This window comes from Ascaphus truei, unplaced genomic scaffold (genome assembly GCF_040206685.1).
Source record: "Ascaphus truei isolate aAscTru1 unplaced genomic scaffold, aAscTru1.hap1 HAP1_SCAFFOLD_1607, whole genome shotgun sequence".
Lineage (NCBI taxonomy): Eukaryota > Metazoa > Chordata > Amphibia > Anura > Ascaphidae > Ascaphus > Ascaphus truei.
The window spans coordinates 1-23254 of record NW_027454498.1 but is presented as its reverse complement, the minus strand read 5'-3'; the positions used below and the strand labels follow the sequence as shown (position 1 = coordinate 23254).

The 23254-nt window shown below is 43.3% G+C and overlaps 2 long non-coding RNA genes across 2 annotated transcripts in view; both read left to right on the top strand.

Moving 5' to 3' along the window:
* The window catches only part of LOC142476439 (uncharacterized), a 46173-nt gene extending 25554 nt beyond the window's left edge, over positions 1–20619 (top strand). The window contains exons 5-8 of the long non-coding RNA XR_012791674.1: positions 13667–13778; positions 17417–17534; positions 18523–18589; positions 20150–20619. This is a non-coding gene — a long non-coding RNA (uncharacterized LOC142476439). The remainder of the gene's footprint in view (positions 1–13666; positions 13779–17416; positions 17535–18522; positions 18590–20149) is intronic.
* On the top strand, positions 640–5704 carry LOC142476437 (uncharacterized). Its single transcript, XR_012791672.1, has 4 exons — positions 640–744; positions 1966–2076; positions 4475–4594; positions 5615–5704. It is a non-coding gene; the product is annotated as an uncharacterized LOC142476437 (long non-coding RNA).
* Positions 20620–23254: the final 2635 nt, after the last annotated feature.

Below are 23254 nucleotides of genomic sequence, written 5' to 3'. Positions count from 1 at the left end.
GCAATGTGGCACTTCTTACAGTAGAGAATAAGTAACTTTATTCTTTACTTGTGTATTAAGGACCTTATTTGCATTAAATTCAGTCCACATGGGACCAAGACTTTCTGGCTTACTGAACAAAGTGGAATTGTTTCGTAGAGGGTGGAGAATTGTATTTTATCTGAAATTACCCCCTCTGCACAAAATACAAACAATTATACCCATACAAGTACCTTGTGGAAGTTGTTGCCCTCTATCTTCCTGTGGTCTCTCCCTGTTTCTCACCGTGCCTCCTCCCATTTCCTTGCACCTCTGCGTCTCCGCATATATCCCTATACTCAGAGCCGGCTCCGGTCAGTGACATGGGATGCCCAAATATGAGCATACCCATATATGGGCATCCATGCCACTGACCGGAGCCCGCTCTGTTGCGGATATGGAGAGAGACTGGGAGATTTACATCCCCTTATAATTCATATGGTGCATAGTACCGGCACGTATTGTTTTACCGGTACTGTGTACCTTCCTACTTTCACACTGGTACAGTATATGCTGCAGTGGGACTGAGAGGGATATATTGGTAACACATAGTCATTGTTGGGGGAATTCAATCCATTTTGAAAATAGTAATAAAATGTTTTTTACTTTTCTTTTTTTTCAGTAATGAAGAATGAAACATTTCTGTTAAAATTGAATTGGAGGTGAACTGGATTCATCATCAACTCTGCACCAGTGTGAATTGATGTTCTTTAATGTTCTGATAAGGTACATGCAACATCTCTTCCTCAACCCCTGCACCACTCTCTGCCTCTTGCCTCTCTCTCTCCACCTCCCTGCTAAGCGTATTAACCCATCTAATGTAATCCACATTCCATGTCTCACTTTACTCTTCACTTCTCACGTGCCCTCTGGAATGACTGCTCTCTGACTAACAAGGTCTATTTGTACATGACCTCTTCTGCTCTCATCATCCACCACCTCTCATTCCCCTCACCCCTGTCCTACTCGATACCTCAGCTTAATTGAACTCTCTCCTCTGACATCTACCCTTATCTCTAACCTCTCCTCACTTTCTGCTTAAACTAACTATCTTGTTAACTTTTACAATGCTATCATCTCCTCCTCCTCCTCCCTCCTCCATCATATATATGCCCCTTCTAGGCTCTGACACACTCATCCCTCTAAGGCCATGATTATCATGGGCACATGCTTGGTCGTCCACAGTGCGTGCGAGCGATGCAGAGCCGCCTCGGACCTCAGTGCAGGGATTGCTGCATACCCCCAGCATCTGTCACCCACAAACAATACACACACTAATACTCCCCACAATACACACTATAATACCTCCTCAATACTAATCTCCCCAATAATATTATAGCTCCAAACACAATATACACAACACCCTTACACAAGATACACAATCTAGTACTCTCCTCTGCACCTCTACACACAATATAATACTCCCACACACACAATATACACACTACCCTCCTACCCCCATAAAATACAACCAATAATACACACACACTTTGTGGATGTTGGGACCAGCTCCCGGCATGCACCAGTGAAAGAGAGAGGCCCGCAGAAGCTCGGAAGAACTCCCTCCATCCGTGCCTTCCTCCGTTTCACATCTTCTCCCTGTCTCTCTCCCTCCCTTTCCTTGCATCTCCCTGCGTCTTTACGTATACCCAGTCAGTGACGGCTCTGGTCACGTGATGCCTTAATATGGGCTTATCCATATATGTTCATCCACGTCACTAATGTGATGCCCGCACTGTTGCGGAGCTGGTACTTACGACGGGCACTTATTGTTTTATCAGTACTGCGTACCTGACTCTACCGGCCTACTTTCAACACTAGTACAATATGTGCTTCACTACGAGTGAGTGGGGAATATTGGCATCACACAGTCACTGTTGAATATGCCATTCAATCCATTTTGAAAATAGTAATGCAATGTGGTTTTGTTTTGTTTGCTTTTTGCAGTAATGAAGAATGGAAAAGTTATATTAAAATTAAATTGGAGGGGGACTAGATTCAGCATTTCATCATGAACTCTGCACTTGTGAGAATTTAACTTCTTGAATACCCTGACAGGTACACGCAACATTAAGACTATAATCTGCTGTGCAAGCTTTCGTGCTATACCTCCCCCTCAGGTTTTGATTTATACATTTGCTCCCTCAATTCATGTCCTCTAATATTTGAAAGCTCTCTCCTAGCATTTTCTCTTTACCACAGAACGTCATCCCAATGTAACCTCTCTCTTGTTCTTTCTGCTTGCTGTTTCCTCACTCCTCTGTTAAACTTTTCTAATTTCTCTAACTTCCACACTCCTGCTTTTATCCACATGTTCTCCTCTTTCCTTCCCCTACCTTTGCATGTGTCTACACACTGCACCATTTGTACAGACCTCTATTGCAGCTATTTCTGCACTGCTCAATGAAAAGCACTCTTTAATATCCTATTCTCTGTGCCCCCTCTCTCTGCGCCCCCTCTTTTGGCGCCTCCTCTCTCTGCGCCCCCTCTCTCTGCGCCTATCTGTCTCATTCTCTCTACGTCCCTCTCTCTCTACATAGAGCTATCTCTGTCTCTCTCTACACCTATCTCTGTGTCTCCTTCTATGTTTGCTGATGTGTGGGATATCTCTTATAATCTTGAACCTGCTCATATACACATCGGGCCTCCCTGCCTCTGCCTCCCTGCTAAGAGTGTTAACCTATCTAATGTAATCCACATTCCTTTCCTTACTTTTCTCTTCCCTTCTCCTATGCCCTCTGGAATGTCCGTTCTCTGACTAACAAGGCTCTAGTTGTACATGACCTCTTCTGCTCTCATCATTCACAATCAGTCATTCCCCTCACCCCATCTTACCTGTCCCACTGATTTGCCTCTGCTTAATTAAACTCTCCTCTGACATCTACTCTAACCTCTCTGCTCTCTCTCTCTTTCCGCTTAAACTAACAATCTTATTAACTCTTACAATGCTATCCTCCTATCTATATGCCCCCTCTAGGCTCTGACACACTTGTCCCTCTAGCCCACACCCTTGGCTAAATTCCCAAACATGTTCATCACACTTCCACTCGCTGTTCTTAATGCCTATGAAGGAAATCACACAATTGATATTTGATTTTTCTACAGTAAAAATGTCTCCAGTCCTGTATAAAGCTGCTCTCTGGGGCCAAACCACACTACTTTTTTTTCACATTCATCAACACTCAAATTTAATTTACGCTGTCTTTTTTTCCCTGTATTTGACTCCCTCCACTAACCTTCTCCTCACACTTGCCATCCTTCCTTCACTTCTCCTCAAGCATTTGACTACTTCAGAGGCAAGGTGGATGCCACCCACAAGGAGATTCCTTCTGTCCCTTCCCCCTTCTCTCCTTCTACCTAATTCTCCTTCTGCATTTGACTCCTTTTCTTCTCTTACAGAGCTGGAAGCTAATCATCTTCTCTTCTCCCTCTACCACATGCCCTCTAGATCGTATCCCCTCACACCTTACTGCATCTCTTAGTCCCCACTCTCACCCACATCTTCAATTCCTCCCTATTCTCTGGCTCTTTACCCTCTTACTTTAAGCCTGTAGTGGTCACCCTTTTCTCAGAAACAACCTACACCCTATGTACCTTACTAACTACCGCCCTGTATCCCTCCTGCTGTTTGTCTCCTAATTGCTAGAATGTCAACATTCTTAAATCACATGCCCTCCTGGATCCTTTACAACCTGCCTTTCGTACAGCTCGTTCTACAGACTGTGCTTAAAGCAAATTCCCAAGGTCACTTTTCCCTACTAATCCTACTTGATCTATCTGCTGCGTTTGATGCTCTCAATCACTCTCCTCCTTCATATTCTAAACTCTCTCTTGGTATCCGTAACACAGTTCTATCCTGGTTTTCATCATAACTTTCCTGTCACACATTCTCCATCTCTGTTGCTAACATGTCTTCGTCTTCTATTGATCTGTCTGTGGGTATACATCAGGGCTCTGTTCTGAGATCTCTCTTTCTCTCTACATACTATCATTTGGTGACCTCATCAACTCTTTGTGACAATCCTATAAATAACAAATACAAATATCAGGTCATGGGAATAAGTGATTTGGACATAAAAGTAACATTTCGGAAGTGTGGACAACTAATACATCTTGTAGATTGCCTTTACAGTGTGATGTCATTGATTCAGTAGAGTGTGTGCAGACCAGGACTGCAGTACAGTGTCACTCACATGGATGACTTGCGTGGTAGAAGCTCAAGAACAAGGATGTCAAACTCCAGTCCTCGAGGGCAGCAAACAGGCCAGGTTTTCAGGATATCCCTACTGAAAACCTGGCCTGTTTGGGACCCTCGAGGACTGGAGTTTGACATGCATGCTCTAGAAGGAGCACAGCTGTGGGTGGGAGGTGGATTTGCTTTGCATCAAATGGTTTGGAGCAAGGTTTATTGTATGTATTATCATAATAACAATGCAATGCTTAACTTTTATTTCAGGAGGGATGACTGCAGAACAGAAGTGAATATTGAAGCCATGTGTTCCTTTTCTTGCAAAAGAGAAAATTTGAAGGACAGTTGAAGAGAAGGAAAATTACTACACAGAGACAGATAAGCAATGTATATATTTCTCATTTACCATTTAGTATTTGTCGTTTTATTGACTCCACACAATCCGGCTGCTACGGGTTTCACATTGAATATTTTCATCTCTACTCTACCCCTTCCTGTGATCTGAACCATGCAAGTTTTCGTTGATTCAATACATCATGAGTAGAGGGTGGCTACAGTATGAAGTAAAGACCCAAGGACCACATCTACTACCATTCATAACAAGAACATGTGCAGTAGCGCACAGCTGCAGTTCTATGTGATTGTTATGAAAGGTTGAGGTGGTTCAATTCTATGAATCTGGAGTGGGATGGATCCTGTTTGCATCATATGGTTTCATCTAGGCCAGTAGATTATATAACTCTCAGTACAGGTTACACATGGCATCAGTATTAGTGATTTAAAGAGGAGGAAAGCTTCAATGTGGAGAACAAAGCCAAGTAATGTTGAAGTTACTCCTTTTACCATTTACTTGGTCAGTCTGTACTGTCTACTCTCCACACAGCTGCTAAGGATCTTCCATTTTAAATACTTTCACCTCCTATTCTGCACTGCTTTGCTGCCCATTATTCAGAGATGCGTTCCAGTCATGTTTAGCACTCTGAATCTCTCTGCAGTCATTGGTTCAGCACATCATGGGTAGAGCATGGCTACAGATACAGCAAGCTATTATTATTTTACCGGCTGATCACCCATAATATTGCATTAAAACATAGAATATCACTTAATTTCCAAAAGATTCAGTGATGCTGATAATGCAGAATCTCACAACATTTCCCATCATAATGCCATAATGCACAAGTGGGAGAAATAATCCTTGCTATATCTGTACATTGTGTGACGTATTACCTCAATGACCAATGAGAGCAAGTACATCTTCTGTATAGAGCGGCTGTGTTATGATGCAGTTATTGATCATCATTGACATAATCACAAGAATCTTATGCAAAGGGAAATTGTCCGCAGCGAAGTGAGATTTCAGCCCCCAAACGTCTGTAATATTAATGCAATGTCTTACTTTTGTTGCAGTGAACACTGAAGAGACGGATCTACTACAACACTGTACAGGATGAGCATACGCTACAAGCAGCAAAATGATCTTGCAGTTGACAGTATGTTGTTCTGGTAATGTGCACAATTATTATTTATGGGCTACACACCACAGTGCTGGACATATTCTGTTAACTTCAACTCTACTCCTAACATGGAGATGTCTTCCTGGTGTTACTGATTCAGTACATCATATGCACAGTGTGGTTATGATATGATGGATTGATTTAATGAACCCACCAACCAATGATGACATCTGCATCATCTTCTGTAAAGTGCAGCTACAGCATGATATTATCAGCATTTGGTGCGGTATAATCAGAGGTATCTATGTGCTTTTGTGCCTGTTTTAAGTCCTCCAGCTTAACGCCCCTACACCTCCCACTACACAGGCATACTTACTTATGCATACACTGACATCTGGCATACCTACACACACCCCAGGGCCACTTCCTTCCCCTGATGTCAGGGAGAGGATGGGCATGCAGAGTGCAGTAAGTCTCCACGTTACTCTGGCCAACAGTCTTGGCCTACCCCCAGCATCTGTCACCCACAACATCTGTTCCCTCCTTGTAAAGTGCTGAACTATCTCACCTGGGTCAGTGCTATAGCTGATCACAGTGCCCGATCAGGATGTCACTGTGACAGGCAGCAGTGCAGATTGACCGGTCAATCAATGCAGTGCCGCAACATATGCACTAAATGAGATTTCCGTGCCCCCAGTCAGGTTACTCCCTGGGCAGTGACCCTGCTCACACCCTCCCCTAGTTCCACCTCTGATCACAATTATCTCTCTTGGAGAGTGTAGCAAATTGGAGTTGGGGGAATCTCACCTCTGCCATGCATGGTCACAATCTGGGCACAGGACCCAAATAGTGGGCAATGTGGCACTTCTTACAGTAGAGAATAAGTAACTTTATTCTTTACTTGTGTATTAAGGACCTTATTTGCATTAAATTCAGTCCACATGGGACCAAGACTTTCTGGCTTACTGAACAAAGTGGAATTGTTTCGTAGAGGGTGGAGAATTGTATTTTATCTGAAATTACCCCCTCTGCACAAAATACAAACAATTATACCCATACAAGTACCTTGTGGAAGTTGTTGCCCTCTATCTTCCTGTGGTCTCTCCCTGTTTCTCACCGTGCCTCCTCCCATTTCCTTGCACCTCTGCGTCTCCGCATATATCCCTATACTCAGAGCCGGCTCCGGTCAGTGACATGGGATGCCCAAATATGAGCATACCCATATATGGGCATCCATGCCACTGACCGGAGCCCGCTCTGTTGCGGATATGGAGAGAGACTGGGAGATTTACATCCCCTTATAATTCATATGGTGCATAGTACCGGCACGTATTGTTTTACCGGTACTGTGTACCTTCCTACTTTCACACTGGTACAGTATATGCTGCAGTGGGACTGAGAGGGATATATTGGTAACACATAGTCATTGTTGGGGGAATTCAATCCATTTTGAAAATAGTAATAAAATGTTTTTTACTTTTCTTTTTTTTCAGTAATGAAGAATGAAACATTTCTGTTAAAATTGAATTGGAGGTGAACTGGATTCATCATCAACTCTGCACCAGTGTGAATTGATGTTCTTTAATGTTCTGATAAGGTACATGCAACATCTCTTCCTCAACCCCTGCACCACTCTCTGCCTCTTGCCTCTCTCTCTCCACCTCCCTGCTAAGCGTATTAACCCATCTAATGTAATCCACATTCCATGTCTCACTTTACTCTTCACTTCTCACGTGCCCTCTGGAATGACTGCTCTCTGACTAACAAGGTCTATTTGTACATGACCTCTTCTGCTCTCATCATCCACCACCTCTCATTCCCCTCACCCCTGTCCTACTCGATACCTCAGCTTAATTGAACTCTCTCCTCTGACATCTACCCTTATCTCTAACCTCTCCTCACTTTCTGCTTAAACTAACTATCTTGTTAACTTTTACAATGCTATCATCTCCTCCTCCTCCTCCCTCCTCCATCATATATATGCCCCTTCTAGGCTCTGACACACTCATCCCTCTAAGGCCATGATTATCATGGGCACATGCTTGGTCGTCCACAGTGCGTGCGAGCGATGCAGAGCCGCCTCGGACCTCAGTGCAGGGATTGCTGCATACCCCCAGCATCTGTCACCCACAAACAATACACACACTAATACTCCCCACAATACACACTATAATACCTCCTCAATACTAATCTCCCCAATAATATTATAGCTCCAAACACAATATACACAACACCCTTACACAAGATACACAATCTAGTACTCTCCTCTGCACCTCTACACACAATATAATACTCCCACACACACAATATACACACTACCCTCCTACCCCCATAAAATACAACCAATAATACACACACACTTTGTGGATGTTGGGACCAGCTCCCGGCATGCACCAGTGAAAGAGAGAGGCCCGCAGAAGCTCGGAAGAACTCCCTCCATCCGTGCCTTCCTCCGTTTCACATCTTCTCCCTGTCTCTCTCCCTCCCTTTCCTTGCATCTCCCTGCGTCTTTACGTATACCCAGTCAGTGACGGCTCTGGTCACGTGATGCCTTAATATGGGCTTATCCATATATGTTCATCCACGTCACTAATGTGATGCCCGCACTGTTGCGGAGCTGGTACTTACGACGGGCACTTATTGTTTTATCAGTACTGCGTACCTGACTCTACCGGCCTACTTTCAACACTAGTACAATATGTGCTTCACTACGAGTGAGTGGGGAATATTGGCATCACACAGTCACTGTTGAATATGCCATTCAATCCATTTTGAAAATAGTAATGCAATGTGGTTTTGTTTTGTTTGCTTTTTGCAGTAATGAAGAATGGAAAAGTTATATTAAAATTAAATTGGAGGGGGACTAGATTCAGCATTTCATCATGAACTCTGCACTTGTGAGAATTTAACTTCTTGAATACCCTGACAGGTACACGCAACATTAAGACTATAATCTGCTGTGCAAGCTTTCGTGCTATACCTCCCCCTCAGGTTTTGATTTATACATTTGCTCCCTCAATTCATGTCCTCTAATATTTGAAAGCTCTCTCCTAGCATTTTCTCTTTACCACAGAACGTCATCCCAATGTAACCTCTCTCTTGTTCTTTCTGCTTGCTGTTTCCTCACTCCTCTGTTAAACTTTTCTAATTTCTCTAACTTCCACACTCCTGCTTTTATCCACATGTTCTCCTCTTTCCTTCCCCTACCTTTGCATGTGTCTACACACTGCACCATTTGTACAGACCTCTATTGCAGCTATTTCTGCACTGCTCAATGAAAAGCACTCTTTAATATCCTATTCTCTGTGCCCCCTCTCTCTGCGCCCCCTCTTTTGGCGCCTCCTCTCTCTGCGCCCCCTCTCTCTGCGCCTATCTGTCTCATTCTCTCTACGTCCCTCTCTCTCTACATAGAGCTATCTCTGTCTCTCTCTACACCTATCTCTGTGTCTCCTTCTATGTTTGCTGATGTGTGGGATATCTCTTATAATCTTGAACCTGCTCATATACACATCGGGCCTCCCTGCCTCTGCCTCCCTGCTAAGAGTGTTAACCTATCTAATGTAATCCACATTCCTTTCCTTACTTTTCTCTTCCCTTCTCCTATGCCCTCTGGAATGTCCGTTCTCTGACTAACAAGGCTCTAGTTGTACATGACCTCTTCTGCTCTCATCATTCACAATCAGTCATTCCCCTCACCCCATCTTACCTGTCCCACTGATTTGCCTCTGCTTAATTAAACTCTCCTCTGACATCTACTCTAACCTCTCTGCTCTCTCTCTCTTTCCGCTTAAACTAACAATCTTATTAACTCTTACAATGCTATCCTCCTATCTATATGCCCCCTCTAGGCTCTGACACACTTGTCCCTCTAGCCCACACCCTTGGCTAAATTCCCAAACATGTTCATCACACTTCCACTCGCTGTTCTTAATGCCTATGAAGGAAATCACACAATTGATATTTGATTTTTCTACAGTAAAAATGTCTCCAGTCCTGTATAAAGCTGCTCTCTGGGGCCAAACCACACTACTTTTTTTTCACATTCATCAACACTCAAATTTAATTTACGCTGTCTTTTTTTCCCTGTATTTGACTCCCTCCACTAACCTTCTCCTCACACTTGCCATCCTTCCTTCACTTCTCCTCAAGCATTTGACTACTTCAGAGGCAAGGTGGATGCCACCCACAAGGAGATTCCTTCTGTCCCTTCCCCCTTCTCTCCTTCTACCTAATTCTCCTTCTGCATTTGACTCCTTTTCTTCTCTTACAGAGCTGGAAGCTAATCATCTTCTCTTCTCCCTCTACCACATGCCCTCTAGATCGTATCCCCTCACACCTTACTGCATCTCTTAGTCCCCACTCTCACCCACATCTTCAATTCCTCCCTATTCTCTGGCTCTTTACCCTCTTACTTTAAGCCTGTAGTGGTCACCCTTTTCTCAGAAACAACCTACACCCTATGTACCTTACTAACTACCGCCCTGTATCCCTCCTGCTGTTTGTCTCCTAATTGCTAGAATGTCAACATTCTTAAATCACATGCCCTCCTGGATCCTTTACAACCTGCCTTTCGTACAGCTCGTTCTACAGACTGTGCTTAAAGCAAATTCCCAAGGTCACTTTTCCCTACTAATCCTACTTGATCTATCTGCTGCGTTTGATGCTCTCAATCACTCTCCTCCTTCATATTCTAAACTCTCTCTTGGTATCCGTAACACAGTTCTATCCTGGTTTTCATCATAACTTTCCTGTCACACATTCTCCATCTCTGTTGCTAACATGTCTTCGTCTTCTATTGATCTGTCTGTGGGTATACATCAGGGCTCTGTTCTGAGATCTCTCTTTCTCTCTACATACTATCATTTGGTGACCTCATCAACTCTTTGTGACAATCCTATAAATAACAAATACAAATATCAGGTCATGGGAATAAGTGATTTGGACATAAAAGTAACATTTCGGAAGTGTGGACAACTAATACATCTTGTAGATTGCCTTTACAGTGTGATGTCATTGATTCAGTAGATTGTGTGCAGACCAGGACTGCAGTACAGTGTCACTCACATGGATGACTTGCGTGGTAGAAGCTCAAGAACAAGGATGTCAAACTCCAGTCCTCGAGGGCAGCAAACAGGCCAGGTTTTCAGGATATCCCTACTGAAAACCTGGCCTGTTTGGGACCCTCGAGGACTGGAGTTTGACATGCATGCTCTAGAAGGAGCACAGCTGTGGGTGGGAGGTGGATTTGCTTTGCATCAAATGGTTTGGAGCAAGGTTTATTGTATGTATTATCATAATAACAATGCAATGCTTAACTTTTATTTCAGGAGGGATGACTGCAGAACAGAAGTGAATATTGAAGCCATGTGTTCCTTTTCTTGCAAAAGAGAAAATTTGAAGGACAGTTGAAGAGAAGGAAAATTACTACACAGAGACAGATAAGCAATGTGTATATTTCTCATTTACCATTTAGTATTTGTCGTTTTATTGACTCCACACAATCCGGCTGCTACGGGTTTCACATTGAATATTTTCATCTCTACTCTACCCCTTCCTGTGATCTGAACCATGCAAGTTTTCGTTGATTCAATACATCATGAGTAGAGGGTGGCTACAGTATGAAGTAAAGACCCAAGGACCACATCTACTACCATTCATAACAAGAACATGTGCAGTAGCGCACAGCTGCAGTTCTATGTGATTGTTATGAAAGGTTGAGGTGGTTCAATTCTATGAATCTGGAGTGGGATGGATCCTGTTTGCATCATATGGTTTCATCTAGGCCAGTAGATTATATAACTCTCAGTACAGGTTACACATGGCATCAGTATTAGTGATTTAAAGAGGAGGAAAGCTTCAATGTGGAGAACAAAGCCAAGTAATGTTGAAGTTACTCCTTTTACCATTTACTTGGTCAGTCTGTACTGTCTACTCTCCACACAGCTGCTAAGGATCTTCCATTTTAAATACTTTCACCTCCTATTCTGCACTGCTTTGCTGCCCATTATTCAGAGATGCGTTCCAGTCATGTTTAGCACTCTGAATCTCTCTGCAGTCATTGGTTCAGCACATCATGGGTAGAGCATGGCTACAGATACAGCAAGCTATTATTATTTTACCGGCTGATCACCCATAATATTGCATTAAAACATAGAATATCACTTAATTTCCAAAAGATTCAGTGATGCTGATAATGCAGAATCTCACAACATTTCCCATCATAATGCCATAATGCACAAGTGGGAGAAATAATCCTTGCTATATCTGTACATTGTGTGACGTATTACCTCAATGACCAATGAGAGCAAGTACATCTTCTGTATAGAGCGGCTGTGTTATGATGCAGTTATTGATCATCATTGACATAATCACAAGAATCTTATGCAAAGGGAAATTGTCCGCAGCGAAGTGAGATTTCAGCCCCCAAACGTCTGTAATATTAATGCAATGTCTTACTTTTGTTGCAGTGAACACTGAAGAGACGGATCTACTACAACACTGTACAGGATGAGCATACGCTACAAGCAGCAAAATGATCTTGCAGTTGACAGTATGTTGTTCTGGTAATGTGCACAATTATTATTTATGGGCTACACACCACAGTGCTGGACATATTCTGTTAACTTCAACTCTACTCCTAACATGGAGATGTCTTCCTGGTGTTACTGATTCAGTACATCATATGCACAGTGTGGTTATGATATGATGGATTGATTTAATGAACCCACCAACCAATGATGACATCTGCATCATCTTCTGTAAAGTGCAGCTACAGCATGATATTATCAGCATTTGGTGCGGTATAATCAGAGGTATCTATGTGCTTTTGTGCCTGTTTTAAGTCCTCCAGCTTAACGCCCCTACACCTCCCACTACACAGGCATACTTACTTATGCATACACTGACATCTGGCATACCTACACACACCCCAGGGCCACTTCCTTCCCCTGATGTCAGGGAGAGGATGGGCATGCAGAGTGCAGTAAGTCTCCACGTTACTCTGGCCAACAGTCTTGGCCTACCTCCAGCATCTGTCACCCACAACATCTGTTCCCTCCTTGTAAAGTGCTGAACTATCTCACCTGGGTCAGTGCTATAGCTGATCACAGTGCCCGATCAGGATGTCACTGTGAAAGGCAGCAGTGCAGATTGACCGGTCAATCAATGCAGTGCCGCAACATATGCACTAAATGAGATTTCCGTGCCCCCAGTCAGGTTACTCCCTGGGCAGTGACCCTGCTCACACCCTCCCCTAGTTCCACCTCTGATCACAATTATCTCTCTTGGAGAGTGTAGCAAATTGGAGTTGGGGGAATCTCACCTCTGCCATGCATGGTCACAATCTGGGCACAGGACCCAAATAGTGGGCAATGTGGCACTTCTTACAGTAGAGAATAAGTAACTTTATTCTTTACTTGTGTATTAAGGACCTTATTTGCATTAAATTCAGTCCACATGGGACCAAGACTTTCTGGCTTACTGAACAAAGTGGAATTGTTTCGTAGAGGGTGGAGAATTGTATTTTATCTGAAATTACCCCCTCTGCACAAAATACAAACAATTATACCCATACAAGTACCTTGTGGAAGTTGTTGCCCTCTATCTTCCTGTGGTCTCTCCCTGTTTCTCACCGTGCCTCCTCCCATTTCCTTGCACCTCTGCGTCTCCGCATATATCCCTATACTCAGAGCCGGCTCCGGTCAGTGACATGGGATGCCCAAATATGAGCATATCCATATATGGGCATCCATGCCACTGACCGGAGCCCGCTCTGTTGCGGATATGGAGAGAGACTGGGAGATTTACATCCCCTTATAATTCATATGGTGCATAGTACCGGCACGTATTGTTTTACCGGTACTGTGTACCTTCTTACTTTCACACTGGTACAGTATGTGCTGCAGTGGGACTGAGAGGGATATATTGGTAACACATAGTCATTGGTGGGGGAATTCAATCCATTTTGAAAATAGTAATGCATTGTTTTTTACTTTTTTTTTTGCAGTAATGAAGAATGAAAAAGTTCTGTTAAAATTGAATTGGACGTGAACTGGATTCAGCATTTCATCATCAACTCTGCACCAGTGTGAATTGACGTTCTTTAATGTTCTGACAAGGTACATGCAACATCTCTTCCTCTACCCCTACACCACCCTCTGCCTCTTGCCTCTCTCTCCACCTCCCTGCTAAGCGTATTAACCCATCTAATGTAATCCACATTCCTTGTCTCACTTTACTCTTCCCTTCTCACGTGCCCTCTGGAATGTCTGCTCTACGACTAACATGGTCTATTTGTACATGATCTCTTCTGCTCTCATCATCCACCACTTCTCATTCCCCTCACCCCTGTCCTACTCGATACCTCAGCTTAATTGAACTCTCTCCTCTGACATCTACCCTTATCTCTAACCTCTCCTCACTTTCTGCTTAAACTAACTATCTTGTTAACTCTTACAATGCTATCATCTCCTCCTCCCTCCTCCTCCATCATCTATATGCCCCTTCTAGGCTCTGACACACTCATCCCTCTAAGGCCGTGATTATCATGGGCACACGCTTGGTCGTCCACAGTGCGTGCGAGCGATGCAGGGCCTCCCCGTCGCCTCGGACCTCAGTGCAGGGATTGCTGGAGCGACAGGCATGCGCTAACTTTGCCTTCTGTTGCGTGCTTACTATAGACGCAGCCTAACCCATGCATTGGTTAAATTCACAAGCACGCTCTCATCACACTTCATCACATCACACTGCTGCTCTTAACACCTATGGAGGAAATCTCACAGTCTGATTTTCTACACTAAACCTTTGTCCTGTTCTGTAAAACTCTGCTCCTTTTTTTAAGGTCAAACACTACTTTTTCCTCACTCATCAACACTCCAATTTAATTCACACTGTCTTCTATGTATTTGAGTCCCACCACTGACTTTCTCCTCCCACTTAACATCCATCCTTTATTTCTCCTCAAGCCTTTGCTCACTTGAGGCAAGGTGGATGCCATCCACAAGTAGATTCGTTCTCTCCCTTCCCCCTCTCTCTTTTTCTATCTAGATCTCATTGCACTCTTGACTCCTTTTCTCCTGTCACAAAGCTGGAACCTGATCTTCTCTTCTCCCTCTACCACATGCCCTCTCAATCCTATATTCTCACTCTCACTCTCACCCACATCTTCAATTCCTCCATATCCTTTGGCTCTTTCAACTCTTCCTTTTAAGCATGCAGTGGTCACCCCTATTCTCAAAAATAACCTTGACCTTGTGTGAATTTCTAACTATCGCCCTGTATCCGTCCTACCATTTGCCTCCTAATTGCTAGAACGTCTTGTGATCTCCCGTTTGATCAACATTCTTAAATCACATGCTCCTCTGGGCCCTTCACAATCTGCCTTTCCCAATGTAACCAATTATGTACATAAAGAAAATTCCCAAGGTCCATTTTACTTACTAATCCTGCTTGATCTCTCTTCTGCTTTTGATACTGTCAATCACTCTTCTCATTCATATTCTAAACTCTTTCTTCGTATCCGCAGCAAACTTATATCCTGGTTTTCATCATACTTCTCCATCACACATTCTCCATCTCTGTTGCTAACGTGTCTTTGTCTCCTGTTGTTTTGTCTGTTGGTATACCTCAGGACTCTGTTCTGGGACCTCTCTCACTACATACTATCACTAGTTGACCTTATCAACTATTTTGGCCCTTGATATCATCTCTATGCAGATGATACACACACCTATCCACCCTACCGTCACTCCTGCAATTTAGTTCCTAGTTTCGGGTGGCCTCCTGGCTATATCCTCCATGGATGACACTCTTCTGCCTTAAACCTAATGTCTAAAACTGAGCTCCTCATATTTCCCCCTAAATCTGGCCTAATATCACCTTTCTCCATCGCAGTAAACAGTACTACCATCATCCTGTCATGAAAGCACATTGCCTAGGAGTAACATTTGACTCTTCCCTTTCCATCTTCATTCACGACACTGGCTAAAGTTTGTTGATTCTTTCTCTGTAATATTTCCAAGATTTGCCCTTTTCTCTGTCAATCTACTGCTAAAACGCCAATGCATGCCCTTATCGTATGGGTTAACATACTGCTAACAGGGCTCCCTGCTTCACAACTTTCTCATTTGCAATCTATCCAAAACTCTGCTGCTTGAATAATTTCCCTTTCTCCCACAACAGTATCTGCTCATCTCCTCCTCCTTAAATCCCTCTCCTTGCTTCCCATCAAGTTTCAGATCACCTACAAAGTTCTCCTCCTTACCTTTTTGTTAAGGTTCTCTATTAGTGGTGTACCGAGTACCCGGCGTTACCCGACACATTTCCAGCTACCCGGACATTACTCGAAACCGGCCACTGAGAAGTGGACTTGGCCGGGTAATACCCGGCGTCGGGTAATGTCAGGGCAGCTGGAAATAATCTTTTATACTTACCTTTCCTAAGACATCTAGGATCAGCAGCAGCAGTCCTCTGATGTTGGCAGCATCAGAGGTGTCTTCACCTGGCGGGGGGAGCTGCAGGAATCACTTCCACAGCACCGAAGCAGGTAAGCTGTGTCTGTGAGCCTGCAGCTCCCCCGCCGGCTGAAGACACCACAGATGCTGCCACCGTCACAGGACTGCTGCTGATCCTAGATGTCACTGCCACCCGGAAGGTAAGTGCCAAACCGTGTACCCGACCGGGTAGAACCTTTCATTTTGGCCGGGTACCCGTTACCCATTTTTTTATAGTTGAGGACCCAGTCCAACACTATTCTCTATTCATCTGCTCCTTCCTACATATCATCTTTGGTCTCGTTATGCCCTTCCTCGTCTCCTAAGCTCTACTAATAACTGTCTCCATTATACTTCTTACACCTCTACTGCGCACTCGCTCTCTTGCCTGAAACCCTTTCCCATCAATTTACCTGTGAAACTCACACACACTCAGTATATGCCAACATACCCTCTTCCACCCACATTTAAGATCAACCTTAAAATTCACAACTTAAATGAAGCATTTCAATAGCTTTTACTCGTTGCTACTGTCACTCATTCAGTCACTAACTATTGTTCCCAAGAAGTGCTTTATACTACAAGTACCCACCATTAAGGACAAGCATTGTCATCTACTGCACTTGTTCCCCCACCTGTTGTCTCTCTGTAAGTCTCCTTACATTTCTCTTAGATTGTAAACTACCCAGGACAGGGATTTACTTTCCTATTGTCTGTTTTTGTTTGTTGAACTTATTGTATAATAATTTCCTGTACTTTTTGGTCTCTCTTGTAAAGCGCTGAGTACACAATGGGTGGTATATAAATAGAGATATATGCAGAGTCTAGAGACAAGGCACACGTGTATAGGTAGCTACAGTTTATCCGGGACCGTATGCATCCTTGAAGTGCCTGTCCCAGTTATTTTCTATTGATTGCAATGTAGGAGTGTCTGTCCTGTCTTATTTTTTTTATTATTATTATTATTATTATTATTATTATTATTATATATACAAAGATATATACAAAGATTGTTTCCTGTCGTTAGCATGACATTGTGTGACACAGTGTGATGTCATTGATTCAGTAGATTGTGTGCAGACCGGGACTGCAGTACAGTTTCACTGATATGAATAACTTGTGTGGTAGAAGCTCTAGAAGGAGCACAGCTGTGGGAGGGAGGTGGATTTGCTTTGTATCACATGGTTTGGAGCAAGGTTCATTGTATGTATCGTCAATAATAATTATAATAATAATAATGCAATGCTTAACTTTTTTATTTCAAGAGGAAAGACTGCAGAACAGAAGTGAATATTGAAGCCATGTGTTCATTTTCTTGCAAAATAGAAAATTGAAGGACAGTTGAAGAGGAGGAAAATGACTACACAGAGACAGATAAGCAATGTGTATATTTCTCATTTAGTATTTGTCGTTTTATTGACTCCAAAAAATCCGGCTGCTAAGGGTTTCGCATTGGACATATTCACCTCTACTCCACCCCTTCCTGTGATCTGTACCATGCAGATTTTTGTTGATTCAATACATCATGAATAGAGTGTGGCTACAGTATGAAGTACTGACCCAAGGACCACATCTACTACCATTCATAACAAGAACATGTGCAGTAGCGCACTGCTGCAGTTCTATGTTATTGCTATGAAAGGTTGAGGTGGTGCAATCATATGAATCTTGAGTGGGAGGGATCCTGTTTGCATCATTTAATTTGATCTAGGCCAGTAGAGTATATAACTCTCAGTACAGGTTACATATGGCATCAGTATTAGTGATTTAAAGAACAGAAAAACAGGAGTGGAGAACAAAACCAAGTAATGTTGAAGTTACTACTTTTTACTATTTACTTGGTCAGTCTGTACTGTCTACTCCCCACACAGCTGCTAAGGGTTTCCATTTGAGATACATTCACCTTCTACTCTGCACTACTGTGCTACCCTCTATTCAGAGATGAGTTCAAGTCATGTTTACCACTCTAAATCGCTCTGCAGTCATTGATTCAGCACATCATGGGTAGAGCATGGCTATAGATACAGCAAGCTTTATTTTACCCTAATATTGCATCAAAAAATAGAATATCACTCAGTTTCCTACAGATTTACTGATGCTGATAATGCAGAATCTCACCCTCCCATCATAATACACCAGAGGAAGAAATAATCCTTGCTATATATGTACATTGTGTGACATATTGCCTCCATGACCATTGATGGCAAATACATATTCTGTATAGAGCAGCTGTGTTATGATGTAGTTGTTATTGATCATCATTGAGATATAATCACAAGAATCTTATGCAAAGGGAAACTGTCATTAGCATAGTGGGATTTCAGCCCCCAAACTTCTGTAATATTAATGCAATGTCTTACTTTTATTGCAGTGAACACCGAAGAGACGGATCTACTACAACAGCAAAATGATCATGCAGTTGACAATATGTTGTTCTGGTAATGTGCACAATTATTATGTATGGGCTCCACACCACAGTGCTGGACATATTCTGTTAACTTCAACTCTACTCCTAACATGGAGATGTCTTCCTGGTGTTACTGATTCAGTACATCATATGCACAGTGTGGCTATTATATGATGGATTGATTTAATGAACCCACCAAACACTGATGACATCTGTATCATCTTCTGTAAAGTGCATCTACAGCAGGATATTATCAGCATTTGGGGTGATATAATCAGAGGCATCTATGTGCTTTTGTGCTGGGTAAAGTCCTCCAGCTGAACCGCCCCCCGCCCCCCACCCCCCTACACCTCCTGCCACACAGGCAAACTTACTTACACACACAGCACACTTACTTATGCACACTGACACTTGGCATACCTACACACACACACCCCACAGCCACTGGCATGCATGCAGAGTCCTGGGCATGCAGGATGGGCATGCAGAGTACAGAATATCTCCACCTTGCTCTGGCCCGTACTCTTGGCCTACCCCCAGCATCTGTCACCCACAACCTCTGTTCCCTCCCTGTAAATTGCTGCACTAACACACCTTGGTCAGCGCTGCAACCGATCACAGCACCGGATCATGTCACTGTGATAGGAAGCAGTGCTAATTGACCGGTCAATCAATGCCACGTGGCAACATACGCACCAAAAGAGATTTCCATGCCCCCTGACAGGCTACTCCCTGGGCAGTGACCCTGCTCATCTTCCACCTCTGATCACAATATTCTCTCTTGGAGAGTGTAGCAAATTGGAGTTGGGGGAATTTCACCTCTGCAGTGCATGTAGAGTCCTGTATGCAGAGTACAGAAAGTCTCCACCTTAGTCTGGCCCGTACTCTTGGCCTACCCACAGCATCTGTCACCCACAAATAATACATACACTAATACTCCCCACAATACACACTTTAATACCTCCTCAATAATAATCTCCCCAATAATATTATAGTCTTAAACACAATATACACAATACCCCCTAACACAAGATACCCAATCTAACACTCTCCTCTGCACCTCAACATAATATACACACTATAATACCCTACACACAATATAATACTCCCACACACACACAATATACACACTATCCTCCTACCGCCATAAAACACAACCAATAATACACACACACTTTGTGGATGTTGGGACCAGCTCCTTGCATGCACCAGTGAAAGAGAGAGGCCTGCCATCCGTGCCTCCCTCCGTTTCCCATCTTCTCCCTGTCTCTCTCCCTCCCTTTCTTTGCATCTCCCTGCATCTTTGCGTATACCCAGTCAGTGACGGCTCCGGTCACGTGATGCCTTAATATGGGCTTATCCATATATCTGTTGCAGAGATGGAGAGAGACCTGGAGATTTTACATTTCCTTATAATTCATATTGGTACTTAGTACGGGCACTTATTGTTTTATCAGTACTGGGTACCTGACCGTACTGGCCTACGAGTGAGAAGGCAATATTGGCATCACACAGTTACTGTTGAATATGTCATTCAATCCATTTTGAAAATAGTAATGCAATGTGGTTTTGTTTTGTTTGCTTTTTGCAGTAATGAAGAATGGAAAAGTTATATTAAAATTAAATTGGAGGGGAACTGGATTCAGCATTTCTTCATGAACTCTGCACTTGTGAGCATTGACCTTCTTGAGTGCCCTGACAGGTACACGCAACTTTAAGACTATAATCTTCATCAACTGCTGTGCAAGCTTTCGTGCTATACCTCCCCCTCCGGTTTTGATTTATACATTTGCTCTCTCAATTCATGTCCTCTAATATCTGGAGGCTCTCTCCTAGCATTTCTCTCTACCACAGCACGTCATCCCAATGTAACCTCTCTCTTGTTCTTTCTGTTTACTGTTTCCTCACTGCTCTGTAAAACTTTTCTAATTTCTCTAACTTCCACACTCCTGCTTTTATCCACATGTTCTATACACTTTCCTTCCCCTACCTTTGCATGTGTCTACACAAAGCACCATTTGTACAGACCTCTATTGCAGCTATTTCTGCACTGCTCAATGAAATGCTCTCCTGCACATCCTATTCTCTTCCACCTTCCCTCATTCTCTACGCCCCCTCTCAAAGCCCCCTCTCTCTATGTCTCCTCTCTCTACGCCTATCTGTCTCATTCTCTTGACGCCCTTCTCTCTCTACATACACTGGCGACACACTTTATTCGAGCTCGGCTAGTTCCTCGAATTCGGGTATACCCGGGTGTATTGAGGTTTGTGACTGTTTTCTGCCCGAGTGCATTGAGTTATTTTCCAAGCAGGGATTGAAGCATTTTATTCCCGCTGGCTGCAATACTGCACAGTACATATATATATACTGCATTACAATTCATGAATTTATGCCATCTGGTAGACACGCGAAGCATTGCAGCCTATTAAATCCTAATCATTATCATTTAACAGATCAGCCGCCCATCAGCCAGGCATGAACCCAGGCTGGGAAGGCAAACACAACGGGGCTTGTCAGAGGTGAGGAGCGGCGCATTCCAGGTATCTGCCAGGTACATACCGGGTATTTGCTCGAATAAAGTGTGTCGGTGCAGTATCCCTATCTCTGTCTCTCTCTACACCTATCTCTGTGTCTCCTTCTATGCTCGCTGATGTTGGGGGATATCTCTTATAATCTTGGACCGGCTCATATACACATCAGGCCTCCCTACTAAGAGTGTTAACCTATCTAATGTAATCCACATTCCTTTCCTTACTTTTCTCTTCCCTTCTCCTGTGCCCTCTGGAATGTCCACTCTTACTAACAAGGCTCTAGTTGTACATAACCTCTTCTGCTCTCATCAGTCACAATCAGTCATTCCCCTCACCGCATCTTACCTGTCCCACTGATTTGCCTCTGCTTAATTAAACTCTCCTCTGACATCTACTCTAACCTCTCTTCTCTCTTCTCTCTCTCTCTTTCTGCTTAAACTAACAATCTTATTAACTCTTACAATGCTATCCTCCTATCTATATGCCCCCTATAGGCTCTGACACACTCATCCCTCTAACCCACACCTTTGGCTAAATTCCCAAACACACTCATCACACTTCCACTCGCTGTTCTTAATACCTACGGAGGAAATCTCACACTTTGTTTGATTTTTCTACAGTAAAAATGTCTCCTGTCCTGTATAAAGCTGCTCTCTAGGGCTAAATACACTACTTTTTTCCACACTCATCAACACTCAAATTTAATTTACGCTGTTTTTTTCTCTGTATTTGACTCCCTCCACTGACCTTCTCCTCCCACTTGCCATCCTTCCTTCACTTCTCCTCAAGCATTTGACTACTTCAGAGGCAAGGTGGATGCCACCCAAAAGGAGATTCCTTCTGTCCCTTCCCCCTTCTCTCCTTCTACCCAAATCTCCTTCTGCACTTGACTCCTTTTCTTCTCTTACAGAGCTGGAAGCTAATCATCTTCTATTCTCCCTCTACCACATGCCCTCTAGATCGTATCCCCTCACACCTTACTGCATCTCTTAGTCCCCACTCTCACCCACATCTTCAATTTCTCCCTATTCTCTGGATTTTTGCCCTCTTACTTTAAGCCTGTAGCGGTCACCCTTTTGTCAGAAACAAACTACACCCTATGTGCCTTACTAACTACCGCTCTGTATCCCTCATGCTGTTTGCCTTCTAATTGCTAGTGTCAACATTCTTAAATCACATGCCCTCCTGGATCCTTTACAACCTGCCTTTCGTACAGCACGTTCTACAGACTGTGCTTAAAGCTAATTCCCAAGGTTTTTCCCTACTAATCCTACTTGATCTATCGGCTGCGTTTGATGCTCTCAATCACTCTCCTCCTTCATATTCTAAACTCTCTCTTGGTATCAGTAACAAAGTTCTATCCTGGTTTTCATCATAACTTTCCTGTCACACATTCTCCATCTCTGTTGCTAACATGTCTTCGTCTTCTATTGATCTGTCTGTGGGTATACATCAGGTCTCTGTTCTGAGATCTCTCTTTCTCTCTACATACTATCATTTGGTGACTTCATCAATGCTTTTGGCCTTAGATATAATCTCTATGCGGATGATACACACACAAATCTATCCACCCCTGTTCTCACTCCTGCAATCCAGTCTCTACTCTTGGGTTGTCTCCTGGCTATATGCTCATGGATGGCACTCCACTGCCTTAAACTTAATGTCTAAAACTGGGCTCATATTATCCCCTTTCTCCATCACAGTAAACAGTACTACCATCTATCTTGTCATCAAACATGTTGCATAGGAGTAACATTTGGCTCTTCAATTCCATCTCCATTCACATGCACGGCTATGGGTAAAATGTGTTGCCTCTTTCTCTGTAATATTGCCAAGATCTTCCCTTTCCCCTCTCAACCTACTGCTAAAACTCCAATGTATACTGTTATCCTATAGGTTATTTTAACATACTACTAACAGGCCTCCATGCTTCACAACTTTCTCCTATGCAAAACTCTGCTGCTTGAATTATCTCACTTTCTTCCACAACAGTCTCTGCTCATCTCCTTAAATCCCTGTCCTGGCATCCCATCAAGTTTTTGTATCACCTACAAAGTTCTCCTCCTTACCTTTTTGTTAAGGCTCTCCATTAATCTGCTCCTTCTTGCATATCATCTTTGATCTCTCGTTATGCCCTTGCTTGTCTCTTGCACTATAACCATAAC